This window comes from Meriones unguiculatus, chromosome 7 (assembly GCF_030254825.1).
Source record: "Meriones unguiculatus strain TT.TT164.6M chromosome 7, Bangor_MerUng_6.1, whole genome shotgun sequence".
Classification (NCBI taxonomy): Eukaryota; Metazoa; Chordata; class Mammalia; order Rodentia; family Muridae; genus Meriones; species Meriones unguiculatus.
The window spans coordinates 62216319-62230653 of NC_083355.1; the positions used below are offsets into that span (position 1 = coordinate 62216319).

The window sequence follows — 14335 nt, forward strand, 5'->3', positions numbered from 1 at the left end:
TACGTTCAAGGTCCAGGCCCTAGGGGAGCTGGGGACTTCAGCTTCCGTTATTTGGAAACAGTTGTCTGAGTCCTGACATCTCAGGGGCAGCTTGTGAAGGAGACAATTGTTTAAAGTCCAGCCACTTCAAGGACAACTTCTCCATCTTGCTGGCAGGGTCAAACTAGGTTCATGTTCCCAAGGACGGGATCCAACCCCTATCCTGATTGTCAATTCTATCCTGGTTGACAATACTATTACCCCAGCATCCAGTTCTTTGTATGTAAGTATGCACTCAGTACATGCTCACAGAATACCAAGTTACGAAAGTGACTTTAAAGTTCAATACTAAATCTCCAGAGTGTTAGTGACCCGTAATCCCAGCAATGAGGCTAAGGGTGGGAGGCTTTTGTTTTACATCGGACTGGGCAGCATTAGGACAACACTTGTCCCTCTAAAAGGAGAAAAAAAAAATCAGCTGTGTCAGTTCTAGTAAAATTTTAAATTACTCATATACTCCGCAATAAAAAATATCCCTCGCGTTCAGGTTTTCCTTTTGAATTCTGAGATTACACATTTTGAGAAGGCACATACTCTAGAGTATAGTCGTTCTAGTTCTGAAACCTTTGGCCAAATCTAGGTTCAGGCTGGCTCACTTCCCAGCACCCTTCCTCTGGTCCGAGCACGCCTTTCGTCCCCCGCCCCAGAAGGAAACCACAGTTCTGCCCAGTGAGGATCCTCCGCGGGAGGCTGAGCCCAGGAACCACACTTTCGCACTCCACTAACCCCGACCTGGCACGCATTCTGGCCCAGCTCCTCTGCGCCCCAGAGAGGTCCTTAGGCTGGCCGGAAGCCCCGCCCCCAGCGGCCACCGGGCCCGCGCATGCCCGGTGCGCGCAGCCTCGTCCCAGCGGGCCCCGGCGCGTGTGTGGCGCGCCTCCTCTCGCCCGCCCCGCCCCCTCTGGTCACTCAGGGGCGCGCGCAGCGAGTGCGCGGCGATTGGCTGGCTCTGGGGCCCGCACCTCAGGCCGGAGAAACTGAGCTGAAGGATCCCGCGGCTCCCCAGGTAACGGCGAGCACCGGGAGGGGTGGGGGAAGGGAGAGAACCTCAGGGTGGGCTGCAGCCCGCTCGGGACTTCCGGCCGCCGCCCGGGAGATGCAGGAACGCTGCGCGGAACTGGCCGCGAGAGTGCGGGTCACTCTCGACGGCCCACCCCGCCGGTCTTCAGGTGACACTCCGCTTCTTCTCCGCCAGGTTTCGGCATCCCTAGTCTTTCCGAAGTGAAGAGGCTGAACATTGATTCAGAGGTGTAGGTTGTTTTCCCTCTAAGACTTGACGAGCTAGGGTTTCGGTCCCCGCTAGACCGCGGATCCACTCTATGCCCTTGCGGGACCCTTCAGCGATTTCTACTTTTCACCCTTGAAAGGGCAAGCAAAAAGTCTAGTGTTGCTTGACACGCGCAGAGCCTCTTCTTGCAAACTCTGGGTTCATAATATCCAAGAGCCGGCTTTTCCAACTGAAGGACGACACCACCAAATGGTGTTGGTGAAATACTTCAAGCTGGATAAACTACAAGATAGCAGAATACAAGAGGGTGATAAAAAACATCAAACAACAACAACAAAACACTTGTTTCTAGAGCAGGCCTTTGGAAGGGCTTTTTGAGGTTTTTTTCTTTTTTCTTTTTCTTTTCTTTTTTTATTTTAGTTTATTTAATTTACATTCCACTCTCCTCCCACTCCAACCCTTCCCTTCCTTTACCCTTCCCCTCTCCCTTCCCCTCAGAAAAGGGGAGCTCACACCATCAACCCTCACCAGCACATCATGTCAACTCAGGAATGAGCATATCCTCATCCCCTGGAACCAGGCAAGGAAGCCCTACCAGGGGAAATTGACCCCAAAGAGTCCATGTTAGAAGCCCCCCCCCATCCACTTGCCAGGCAACCCACATGAAGACTAAACCACCCATCAGCATATGTGCAGGGGATCTAGGTTCGGACCATGCATGCTCCTTAGTTGATGTCTCAGTCTCTGCAAGCCTCCATGGGACTGGGTTAGTTTTCTCTGTTCGTCTTTTTTTTTTTTTTTTGAGGTTTCTGTCCCCTTCAGGTCCTTCCATCCTTTTCCCCCACACTTCCACAGGACCCATGGAGTTCTGTCCCATGCTTGGCTTCAAGTCTCAGCATCTGTCCAGATCTACTGCTGGCTCCTGTCTGAAAGCATAGCAGAGCATCATTAATAGTGTCAGGGGCTGGCTCTCTACCATGGGGTAGGTCTCAGGTTGGGACAATTATCAATTGGACATTCAGTCTTTGTTTCCTCTTAATCCCTGCGCTTCTTGAAGGCAAGGTAACTTTTGGATCAAAGGATTTGTCTGTGGTTTGTTGTTCCCCTCCTTCCAAGAGTTCTGCCTGGCTAGGAGGTGGACACTTGAGTCTTCATGTCTCTTCTCTCCTCTGTTAGGAGTCTCAGCTAGAGTCACAGCAATATCCTCCTAAGAGCCTACCTTGTTGAAGGCCTCAGCTTGATAAAGAGATATCCCCCTCAGTTTCCCTTCTGGTTCTCAGCCCTCTCACCTCCCACTCCTGCTCTCTCCACATCTGATCCCCATCCTCATTTCCCTCCCCATTCCATCTCCTGCCTAGTTCTCTCTCTTCATGCACTTCTGCTGTCTGTTCTACCCCTTCTGAGTGACATTCCAGCACCCTCCCTTGAGCCCTCCCTGTTGGTTTCTTTTGGTCTGTGGATTGTAGTATAGTTGTTTTTTGAGCATTTTTATGTGGGTTAAATCCCAGTGGTGGTAGACAGCTAAGGAAGGACAGCTTTAACCTTTATCACAGGTTACTCACTTTGCAAAGTTTCTTCTGATCTGGGATAGACCCCATGTAAAATAACAGTTATATCATCATTATATAGGCTACCATCCTATTGGTTATTGGTTTTTGTAAATCAACTGGCCACAAACTAGAGTGACCTAAGAAGAAGACAGTTCAAAGGAGGAGTTGCCGCCATCATATTGTGATTGTGTTTTTTTTTTTCTTTTATTAAAAAAGATTGATTGATGTGGGAGAGCCCAGATCACTGTGTGTTATAACAGCCCTGGGCAGGTGGTCCTCAGTTGTATAAGAAAGCAAACCAAGCAAGCCATGGGGAGGAAGCCATTAAGCAAGGTTGCTTCCGGGTCTCTGCTTCAGTTCTCCTTTGGGGCTCCATCCTTGAGCTCCTTTGGTAGCTTCCCTGGGTGATGGAAACTACACAGCCCCATGGTTGCTTTTGGTCATGGTATTTGTCAAGGCAACAGAAACCAAACTAGGTCATGTCCTATGTAGTACTATACCAATAAAATTAATTGAGGCTAACTTAACTTTGTAAATAATATGAATTATTTCATTACATAAAAGTAATGATGGCAAAACAAATACGGATAGGAGATGTATACATTTTTTTTCTTCAAAGACAGTATATAAAATAAAACTCTGTGGTAAATTTAAAAGTTTAATAAACATACAGAAACATGCTTAAGTCATGTATACAACTTATTTCACTTTCAAGAAGTGTGTATACTCCTTCATCTAGTATCAAGAAAAAGAAAGAACATAAAAGGGATGGAGAAATACATCAGCAGTTAAGAGCACAGGACTGTGTTAGATTCCAGGCACCTACATGGTGTGTACAACCATTTTTAACTCTATTATCAGCAGTCTTAGCATGCTTGTATGCTCTGTGTATGCTTGTGGTGTCAAGGCATACATGCAGGCAAGATGCTCATACATAAAATAAAAGATTACAGTATTTTATATTTTAGGAAACAGTATAATAGTATTTGCATCCCGGAAAACCCCACTTGTGTCCCCTCTCCAATAGTAACCACTGAATTTGAGTTACAAAGACTCCAAGGTCCTGGAGCCATTACTGCTTCATGGCCTGCTGGTTAGTTATTTTGGCTGAGTATGTGGGCTGGATTTGGGCTGTGGACTGTAGTTTGCCAACCCCTGCTATATTAAAAAATGCCTGCTCATTTTTGGAGGTGGGTGGGTGGGGAGTCAGTAACTGAGACGGGTTGTGTTAGAGAAGAAAAGATCCCTGACAATATTAAGTAGAATGTGTAATAGTGTTTGGGGTTTGGATTTCAAATCTCCTAGACTTGCTTCCTTTGCTTTTTGCTGGTTTTCCCTCAATAATAATTAAAGTCACATCTGAGACTTTTCCCTAATTGTTCTTATTGTTCCTAGCCTACCTTTAAAATTGGAGAACAAAAAGGAAGTTAAAAAAAAAAAAAAAGAAAAGCGGTACACGTTTTTTTTTTTTTTTTTTGATAGTTTGTAGAACCTGTAAACTTAAGGTCAGTGCCTAGACAATCCTGAACACTGAATAAAAGTGTATAAAGTAAAATGTACTCTTGTAGTACTCTTTGAGACGGTGCTCTTGGAGCATGAAATGTCCTGAGTGAATTTCTATCTACTGGATCGAATATATGTATGCTATTAAAATTCATAAGCAGTGGTTTGGGCTCTAATGCTTAACTATGATTCACCTACCCTAGTAGACAGTTGCTCTTTTGAAATTCTTTAACAAGCTGTTCAGTCTATCTTCTCTTATTCTGGACACCCTGCTGTTTACTCAGCAGTACCGAAACTTTCCCCGAGTATTATCTCAGTTAACGTTTGTAGTTGTCACATTCTATTTTTAGGTGGATTATTAGAAGTGAATTTAATACATATTTAGAAGTATTCCAAGGAGAGGTCTGGGGATCGTCTATCAATGTGTTACTGATTTATATGAGATTTTCAAACTTCTCTGACTATGCAAACACAGATTTAAGATAGACCACACCTTCTGACACAATAAGGGTTTATATAAGCATTTGAAAAATAAATTCTAATGTGATAATCGGCTAGGCAGCAATAAATAGCAATAAATAACAAATGTACAATGTATTAAAATCAGAAAAAATTGTGAAAGAATAGCTTTTGTGAGAGTTTAAAAACAGGTACGTTTTAGTGTCTCTTTCACTCTTTTTTTTTTTTTTTTTTTTTTTTTGAAACAGGGTCTCCTGTCCTCTAGCCTGACCTCAAACTAGCTAAGCAGCTGAGGATGTCCTTACTCTTGCCTCTTGCTTCTCCTTGTTTCTGACTCTGGAGAGTATGCTGGGATCACAAGTGTGTTTTCTTGTTGTCATTATTATCATTTTTATTTTAAAGAAACAAGGGCTCCCTGTTTTGCTCTGACTGGCTTTGAACAAGCCATCATCCTGCTTTTGCTTACCAAGTAGCTGTGACTACAGGAATCGGCCACTATATTCAACTTAGCTTGTTTGGGAATCATTAGTTTTTATGTCCTGAAATATTAAATTTAACCATTACTATAGACCCCATTTTTGTTTTGGGATATAGCTTTTTGTTTTTGTTTTTAAGTGTAGTCTGGCAGCATAAATAACTTCAGAATGGTAGCTGATTTGGTATTTCTCTATAATGGTTGACTAATAAGACAAATTTGCCATAGAACTGTTTCTGGCCATTGGTAAGAGCGTCTCTGGTTCTGATATTGTTAAAATTAAAAGTGTTGTTCTTTTAGAGTTTATTCTGTTTTGAATATATACAGGTAGGTAGTATATTATGAATATAAAGCTTTGCATTATATTTGTATACTTACATTGAGATTGCTTTAATTAAATTTGGATTTATAAGCTTTGGAAAGAAACTATAGCAGAGTTCATTTTACTGTAGTCTATAGAATTTTCTTTTATTGTTTCTTCTTGACACATGCCAACATCTCTTCTTTGTTGCTGTTTTGAGACATTCTCTCACTAGTTAATGCTGGCTGTCATGGAAGTTGCTAAGTAGACCAAGCTGGCCTTGAACTCAAAGAGAATCACTGTCTATGCTTTCCAAGGATACATCATTCCACAGGGCTTCTTTTTATTTAATCTTGAGGATTTTGCTACTGTGGAACAAATTATGAAAAATAGAAAAAAATGATAATAACTTTAAAAAAACTTTATTGTGAAAAATGCATATGTAGAGAAATATAAAACATATATGGACTTTTTTTCTGAACAAATGAGTACACATTAACAGTTATTACTGCTTTGTGTATAACTGTTTACAAAACATGTCTTTACATGTGATATGGATTCATCAGTGGATGGATTGTTTTATTAATGTTATTGCTCAAATCATTTTTATTAATGATTTGTATATGTGTAAATCTCTGGCTTTAGTAGTGATTATTGCTGGCAGTTTGTTATATGTTAAAGCTTATTTTGTAATAATGGAGTATGTTTCTCTCTGGATACACACACACTTGCATACATACATACATTTATATATGTACATATGTATTTTTGTGAGGTCATGCTATTCAAAGTATACTATAATTTTTCATTAATTTTTCATTAATTTTTCATTAATTTTCATTAATTTTTCATTAATCTGTTTTTATATAATTCAAACACTCTCTTTTATTAGTGACTCAGTTCATGTTTAGTGATGCTTTCTGTTTTAAAGCCTTGCCTAATTTAAAAAAAAAAATCTTTTTCTTTTGAAATAGTTTGTCTTGTTGTGGGATGGTGAGAAACTGATAAGTATTCAATAGAAATGACATCTGAACTTTGTATTTTTTAATCTTTAAATTTTTAATTTTTGGGTAGATAGACATGGTAAGATACTGTCATTTATGATGCTGGGTAGTGACAGCAAGCTGCAATTCCTAGGTGGTATCCAGAGAACCAATAACTGGTGGTCTTCGGTACATTGTATTCCACTCTGATATTTGATGGCTTAGTTGTACTATATATATTTGTTTTTGGTGTATTTATCAGGATGTAGCTCATCAGAAGTCAAAGAGCATCTTTCTAGACTTCTGTATTCCCTGCATTAACTTTTAATGTTAATACAATGTACAATGATTATAATGTACAAATATAATCTGCTTCCCTAAATAACTCATATAAACTGTAAAGACATTGACTAAACCATATTGTAACCAATGAATAATACTATTTATTAAATTGCAGACCATATCTAGATACAACTAGTTTTTATATTTGTGATTTTTTTTTCTCTTTTAGTCTTTTTGTATTCTAGGAACGAATCTTGCTGATATCATGCTATATTTTGTTGTTGTGTTTCTTTTTATTTTTGTTTGTTTTTTGAGACAGGGTTTCTCTGTGTAGACCTGACTCTTTGGAACTGCCTATGTAGACTAGATTGGCCTTGAACCTACGGTGACCTGCCTGCCTTTGCCTCCCGAGTGCTGGGAATAAAGGCATATGCTACCTTTATTATTATTAATATGCCACACAGTTATCCTGTTTTTTGAGTCTTTTCCAATCTGTTCCTTTTTTCTATTTTGGTGTAGTTATGTCATCCATCTTTTGGTTTCCTTGTGTATAACTGAATGTATTTTAAGTAAGCATTTTAAAATTATTTCATGTATGTGGATGTTTTGCGTGTGTCTATGTGTAGCTTGTGCAAGTCTGGTGCCTACAGAGGCCAGAGAAGGGCATCAGATCCACTAGAACTGAAGTTAAGACTATTGTGAAATAGAATTGTTCCCAGTTTTCTGAGCAAGGGTCAGATTGACTTCCAAAGTGGTTGTTCAAGTTTGCACAAATAGATGGATCTAGAAAAGATCATCCTGAGTGCAGTAACCCAAATCCAGAAAGACATGCATGGTAAATATTCACTTATAAGTGAATATTAGCCATATAATACAGAATAACCATACTACAATCCACAGACCTAAAGAAGGTAGGTAACAAGGAGGACCTTGGTAGGGGGAGGGGGGAGTGCTTAATTCTCATTCAGAAGGGCAAATAGAATAGACACTAGAAGTGGTGGAAGAGAGGGAACAGGACTGCAGCTGGAGCCTATAATAGATATCCTCTGAAAGACTGTACCCAGCAGGGTATAGAAGTAGATGCAGAGACTCATAGCCAAACTTTGGGCAGAACGCAGGGAATCTTATGGAAGAGTCAGAGGATAGAAGGACCTGGAGGGAATAGGAGCTTCATAAGAAGATCATCAGAGCCAACAAATCTAGGCTCAGGGGTCTCTGCAGAAAGTGATGTACCAACGAAGGGCCATGCATGGAGAGTACCTTGGCACCTTGCTCAGATGTAGCCAATAGACAGCTCAGTCTCCATGTGGGTTGCCCTAGTAGGGGGAGCAGGGACAGTTTCTGACATGGACTTCGTTGCCTGCTCCTAGATCACTTCCCCCTGGTGGGTTGGCTTTGACAAGCCACAGAGGAAGAGGATCCAGACAGGCCTAATGAAACTTGATAGGCTAGGGTCAGTTGATAAGGGAGGAGGGCTCTCCCTTTTTGAGGACCAGAGGAAGAAGATAGAAGGAATAGAGAGGGAGGGTAGGACCAGGAGGAGAAGAGGGAGGGACCTGTAATTGGGATACAAAGTGAATAAATGAAAAAAATTAAGTTAAAAAAAAAAAGACTGTTATGAAACCACCATATGAATACTGGGAATTGTACTGGTCCCCAGAAAGAGCAACCCTCACTCTTGAGTGTTGAGCCCTCTCTCCAGCCCCACAACTAGATACTTTAAATTCAGTGGATCAGCTTCATCCTCCTAAGTAAACAGTTTGTCTGTTTTTCATCACACCATTTATATATTTTACTTTTTATATTTAGTTATTTTGGAAGTTATGTATGCTTTAGCATTCTTTTTCTGCTTACTGTAAAGAGTAACATCTTTATGTATCCCTTACATGGGCGCTGGTACATGCTTGTACTCTAATTTTTTAGTATTTTAAACAGCAATACAGTTTATATTCTTGTACATATGCATTTTACCTTTTTTTTTTTTTTGACCTTTTGCGAGAGGTTAGATTTCTACAAATAGAATTGTGGACTCAAAAAGTTTGCACATTTAAAACTAGTCCATGTTTGGGGGCATGCTTTTTTTAATGGAATAGTTTTAATACAGTGTAAATATTTAAACTTTTTGGCAAATTCCTTTCACATAAACAAGCTTCATTGAAAACTAGTTGTACTGTATTCTGTTTCCTTTTCCTGAGCTCATAGTTAAAATAAGAGAAACCTTAGTACTGGTGCATACTTAGGAAAGTTGCTAACACCAAGGATGAAAAAGAAAGTCCTCAATGTTTTCAGAGAAAACAAACTGGGCTATCAAACAAAACAAGAGAAATGAATATGCTAGCATCAGTCTTCTTGCTAGCACTATCAGCTGCTGTAATACAGTGTTGCAGTCATTTGAAAGTTTTGAAGGACAAGACTTTTCAGACCCCAAACCTATAGCAAAAAGTCGGGAATCAGTGACTAGTGGAGGACAGATGCAGAATAAAGTCATATCTAGATAGAGAAAGCTTCTGAAAATTCTGGGAGATCCATTCTATTAAAATAAAGCAATAAAACTATCTGAAATGTCAGAAAGCATAATGTAGCCCAGGAAAAGACCAAGGTGGTGTTCTAGGAAGGACAACTGTATAGCAGCCTCAGAACAAGAAGTTTAGATCAGACATTCTCCCAAGAAAGATGTCCAGACAATTAAGGTTATTTAAGATATTTTATAATCCATCGGCCCAAATTTTTGTTGTTGGACTTTTTACATGATGAATTTGATTTTTTTCAATAGATGCACTCTTCTGGGTTTCTGTCTTATTACTGAGCTAGTACTGATTGCTTAGTTTTAAAGAAGAGCTTGTTTTTTGTCTATATGATATAAAACATAAAATGTGACAGTTCCCCCACCTTTATGTTTAATTTTACCTGATATTAACATAAGAAAGTATGAGGTGGAAAACTTAAGAAATAACTCATGTATTAAAATAACCTTTAAAAATAATTTAAAGGTTATTTATATACCTTTAATCCCAGCACTCTGAAGGCAAGAAGCAGGTGGGTCACTGTGAGTTCAAGGCCAACTGGTCTACAGAGCAAGTTTTAGGATACAGGGAGAAATCTTGTCTCATAAAAACAAGAAAAAATAATAGCATTAAATTATTTTTCCCTTTTTTCTCCTTCCAAACCTTCCTATACCCTCAAGATAGCTCTCTTTCAAACAGTTTATGATCTGTTTTTCTTTAATGATCTCTCTCTCTCTCTCTCACACACACACAGATACACACACACATACGCCTGGAGTCATGGCTCAGAGGTTAAGAGCACTGACTGTTCTTCCAGAAGTCAATTCTCAGCAAGCACACTGTGGCTCACACACACACATACACACACAAACAGAGAGAGAGAGACACACATACTCTTAAATAAATAAATACAGCCTGCTCAGTATGTATAATGTAGCTTGCATGTTTTCATTTGGTACTGGATTACCTATGGGTGTGCTCTTCCCTTGGAAATACTATTTCTCTCATTCTAAACATTCTGTAGTTGCCTGTCAAGTTCTTTGTCTAGTGTGAGGCCTCTGATGACTTCCCTTTCACCCCATCCATGTTAGCCAGTCTGTTGCTGTCATCCTTGTCCAGGTTATGTTTAGGCAGCTGTGTTGGATAGGTGATGCTACTGACATTTCTAGGAGACACACTCTCACAGCAAACTTCCTGTTCTTCAGGCTCTTCTTTCCCACTTCCCTAGCGATCCCTGAGCTTTAGGGGCAGGAGTTGTTTTGTAGATATATCTGTTGAGACGTGGCTCAGGCTCAATAACTCTGCATTTTGATTAGGTGTGGTTTTCTGTACTGGTCTGTGTTGCAAAGAGAAGTTTCCTTGATAAAGTTGAGAACTGGTTTATCTGAGGATATAAGGACAAATGTTTAGAATGTGTTGAGGGATTATTCTGGTTTAATAAATTGGAAGTTGTAGAAGAGCCTTTATTATAGTATACAATTTTGATTAATTTGTATTATTACTAGTTCTGTTAATATCTCATGTACCTTTTTTTTTTTTTTTTTTTTGAGACAGGGTTACTAAATGTAGCTTTGGCTGTCCTGGACTCACATTGTAGACCAGGCTGGCCTCAAACTCACAGAGATATCCCTGCCTCTGCCTCCCTGAGTTCTGGGATCACAGGTGTTTGACCTGCCCAGCTGTACCTAAATTTTTTAAGTGCTCTGGATTCAATGTGCTTAGGTTCATCACCTCTAATTATGTATAGTGAACTACAAAATATATGATGTTCAGTACTGTATATAGTTTCAGGCATCCACTGTGGCCTTGGTAAGGAGGGACCTGTATCCCTCTTTGTTGTTGGGGGCTCAAGTATTGAGAGTCTTCCTTTTTGAGTATATGAACTTAGTGCTGTAGATTGCTCTCGTTGATCTACTATGCACATCTCACAAATTTTAACACATCATTTTACCATTATTGTTTATTTAAAAATATTTTAAAATTTAACTTTTAACTGGACAGTAAAGTTGCTAACAGTTTTTACTCAGAAGGCCTTGCAATAGTTAAAAAAAAGAAAGAAAGAAAGAAAGGAAGGAAGGAAGGAAGAAAGAAAGAAAGAAAAAAAGAAAGAAAGAAAGAGAGAAAAGAATCAGGCTGTATTTCAAATAGAGCAAGGATAAGGGGAGTTATAGGTAAGGAGCAGGGTTAGAGTCACGGAATGAAAATACCATCAGTGTACAGGGAATTCTGGTTGAACGCTGTGACCAGATTCATTAAGGCAAGCCAGGGGTCAGGAGATTTTTAAGATGAAAAAGCCTCCAAACTGTGTAAGCAAGATTCTTGTTAAAACTAAACTGCAGAGACAAACAGAGCTGAAGGCTGAAGCTTGAGTGGAGGGTTCTAAAATAAAGTTTGGTCTTTATCATTCAGAGTATTAGCTTTTCTATAACGACTCATTTGAGTCATACTCTCCTTTTTTTTTTTAATAAGAGATATGGTAAAGTTTCCAACTGTAGTTATGTTCTGGTTTGTCCTCTGAGTTATTAATTAAAAATAGGTATGATTCTGTTCATTTGTTTGTGTCTGCATATGTGTTCTGTGTCAGGTGTTCTGCTTTATAGCTCTCTATCTATTCTTCTGTAGCAGGATCCTTCTCTGATCTTGGGCCTCCTGTTTGCTCAGCTAGGTGTATGTCAGCAAAACCAAACCAAACCACCAAACCAAGCCAAGCGAAGCCAAGCCAAGCCAAGCCAAGCCAAGCCAAACCAAACCAAACCAAACCAGAAAACTGTCCTCTTGCCTCCATCAGGCTTGGGTTATTAGTATGCACCACTTTATGTGGATGCTGAGATCCACACTCTGATCCTCAGACTATCTCAACAAGTGCTCTTAACTGCTGAGGTGCCCTTTCAGCCTCTTTTCATCAGTGTTCACCAGAAGTACTGGATGTTTATATGTTATAGCCTTGTGTATTTAGGATTGCTTCTGTCTGGTTAGTGAATTTAATGCTTTACTATACTTTTTTAATTTGAGTAATATTTTTCATTTTACATTGTATGATTTATGTATTATTTTGATTAGTGTTTGCATTCTTTTTTTTACTCTGTTGCATCATTTTGAGTAGTATATAATAGTAAGCTTATGATTTATGGACTTTGTTTTATCTCTGTGTTTTGTTATTGCTTATGTGTTATCAGGTGTGTCCCCAAACTCAATAAGCTGATAGTGAAGCACAGCATCTAGGTACTCATCACATAATTGCAAACATTTTTGCATTATTGTTTTACTTCCTTAGATAGAATTTGGATTGTAATTTCTTATAGATATTATGTACATCAGAGTATTAAAATGGTGTTTTTCATTGTCTCAATTATGCATATAATCTAAATTTAAATTTCTTTTTAATTTTTTAGACAGATTTTAAAGCAGCATGTCTTGAAACTAATTAGTATTTGAATACTTTTATTGTCTTCAAAATTTAATGTAAATTGAAGCCACTTCCTTAATTTATGTCAAACAGCTTATTGCTAGCATGGGAGCTGCACATATCATGTGTTATAGCTTACAGCATTCCAAAGCAGAACATTTTATTCACTGGCATGAGCTGGCACAGTGGGCAGGATTACTGTAATTCATTTGGGTAAATGAATAGAAGCTTTTGAGTTAATGTACAAAAATATTCTGTCAGTTTTTACAACTCTTTATTGATAAAAAAAAATCTGGGTTTAGAATTTCAGCGTCTTAATTTCTATTGTCCTTATTCCATTCTGATTATTAATTTGATCTTCTTTTCAGTTAAAGTCCATGTATTATCTTTAAAGGACTATTTTGTTTGCTACCCATGTGGAATTATAATCTCATTTAAAACCATTCCATCATGTTAATTACTAATTACTTGGTTTTGCAAGCTCATGGTCTACATGTAAATATATCTTAAACTGTGGAGAAATTATTTTCCTCACTGAAGTTTTAAATAGATTTTTCTCCTCAAATGTACTTGTAATTTGAAATAATATTAGGAAAATCAAGAAGTTGAATCATGTTCCTATTAGTGACTAAAGTACAGGCTACTCTTTAACATATATCACATTTACTATTAGTGGTATTTTTGAAACTTGCCAAAAGATGTTTATATTAGTGCTTAGAATAGAAAACTAAGCTATAGCCATCCACTAGAGTGAATGTTTGGGAAGTGATACAATACTCTGACAAAAATAAGTATCTGTAGAAACTATGTGTTTGAGTGTATGTGTGTGTATTTGTAAAATAAAAATGTAAAGGGACTATGAAATTTTAAAATCATTATTTTGACAGTGAATGTAGGAGGTGATTCCCTTTTTTCTGTTTCCATTTTAGTATATCCTAGACTATTTTTCTAGATGAGACAGTGATGTGGAAAGTGCCTACAATTTATATTTGTGTTAGTTTTTCTTTCATCAGTTATTTCTACAAAGTTACAAATTCAGCATTATTTGATTTTAGTCATCTGGCTTTTGATCATCTTACTTTTAAAACCATTCTATCTATTTTAAAGAATGTTATTTTTTATCCCTTTAAAATTCTCTAAATTACTTTCTGAAGATTATTAATGTAAGTAGCTCTGTAAAGTGTGTTCTGTTGTTAAGTTTGCAAAAAAAATGCTAGTATTTTTTGTTTTTTTGAGATTTATTTTTTATTGTATGCATCTTTCTTCAATTTTATTCATTTATTTGTTTGCTTATTGCAATTTATTCACTTTGTATCCCTCCGGTAGGCTCCTCCATCTCCTCCCAGTCCTACCCACCCTCCCTCTTCTACCCCTATGCCTCTTCCCTAGTCCACTGTTAGGGGAGGTCCTCCTCCCCTTCTATCTGATCCTAGCCTATCAAGTCTCATCAGGGCAGGCTGCATCATCTTCCTCTGTGGCTTGGTAAGGCTGCCCCCCATACCCTAAAGGGCTGGTGATCAAACAGCCAGCCATAATAGCTTTCCTTCCCAGCTTCTCCTTGGAACCCCTGTTGTTACTGTTTTGCTATTGAATTTGAGTTCCATT

The 14335-nt window shown here is 38.6% G+C and overlaps 1 protein-coding gene across 10 annotated transcripts in view; it reads left to right on the forward strand.

The window, feature by feature from the left end:
* The first annotated feature begins 893 nt into the window (after positions 1 to 893).
* The window catches only part of Mipol1 (mirror-image polydactyly 1), a 303874-nt gene continuing 290432 nt past the window's right edge, over positions 894 to 14335 (forward strand). For 7 of the 10 annotated variants that reach the window (XM_060387530.1, XM_060387528.1, XM_060387537.1 and 4 more), the window contains exon 1: positions 904 to 1045. The gene's annotated coding sequence lies outside the window, so the exon portion shown is untranslated. Of the gene's footprint in view, positions 1046 to 14335 lie in introns of all 10 variants that reach the window. The other 3 variants (XM_060387531.1, XM_060387532.1, XM_060387533.1) reach the window with 3 other exon arrangements.